Source organism: Aphanomyces invadans (genome assembly GCF_000520115.1).
Source record: "Aphanomyces invadans strain NJM9701 unplaced genomic scaffold supercont1.2, whole genome shotgun sequence".
Taxonomy (NCBI): domain Eukaryota; phylum Oomycota; class Saprolegniomycetes; order Saprolegniales; family Verrucalvaceae; genus Aphanomyces; species Aphanomyces invadans.
The window spans coordinates 1,067,313-1,068,532 of record NW_008580147.1 but is presented as its reverse complement, the minus strand read 5'-3'; positions in this window follow the sequence as shown (position 1 = coordinate 1,068,532).

The following is a 1,220-nucleotide window of genomic DNA, read 5'->3' as shown; positions in this document are numbered from 1 at the left end:
TCTTGGTCAAGTGGGCAAAGAGAAAGTAATTTCGCCCCAAGCTGACAATGGCCCTTTATGAGTATGCCCTTGGGTTACCAATTGGGCGACCCCTCATTCCCGATGTAAGGCTCGATTTGAACATGCGCGATGTAGATGCTCAGCTCTCATTCCGCTTCGACGTTGGTGGTGTGCTACAACTGACCTGTTTGCTGGGGATTCCCAATGCCATCGTAACGAGCTGTCGCGGCCATATTCTTGGCGTAGAAGCTATGTGTATCCTGCTCCGCCGTCTACGGTACCCAGTACAGTGCGCGCAAAAAGTATACGCCACCTGGCAAAATCAACACAACTTTTCAACCAATTGGATTTTGTTGAGGACAAGACTTCAGTAAAGCATTGATGTCATTGGACAAGCCTTCAGCGCGAAAAATACACGACTTGCATTTCAAAATCGCGCCGAAACTCGCCGCAGCCGCAAACGAGCCGCGCAAAAAGTATACGCCAGCTGAATAATACGAGGTGAATGTTGAGCAGGACAATCATACCGAACACACAATCTAATTGAAATTAAACGTAGCGCAGAACACGACAGCCCGAAAACAAACCTAACATGCCAAGAGGTCCCCAGCTCGACGATTACGAGAAGGGGCAAATTGCAGCCCTCTTCAGCCACAAAGTCCCAATATCAACCATCGCGGAGATGATTGGGCGGTCACGCAGTGTGGTTCGGGGTTACGTAACAAGCCCCGACACATATGGAACCAAAAAACGACCTGGACGCCCCCCAAAGCTGTCCGCAATGGCGAAACGGCGCCTCATTCGTGAGGCATGCACGACTGGAATGTCGGCACGAAATATCAAGATGGCTCTAAACCTTCAAGTCTCTCTGCGCACAGTTCAGCACCACCTCAATCGATGCGACCGTCTGGAGTACGCAAAGCGCAAGCCGTCCCCTGCGCACACTGAGCGGCACAAGATTGCGAGGATTGACTTTGCCCAACGCCATTTGTCCAGATGAGAAGAAGTTCAATTTGGACGGGCCGGACGGATGGCAGTACTATTGGCACGACCTCGTCCGTGAGCCGGACTCGTTCATGTCCCGCCGCAACGGAGGCGGAAGTGTGATGATTTGGGCGGCATTTTCGTCACGTGGCACGTCTGAAGTTGCCTTGAAGGAAGGCAACCAGAAGGCCCACCACTATGTTTGGATCCTTCAAGACTACCTCTTTCCGTTCGCG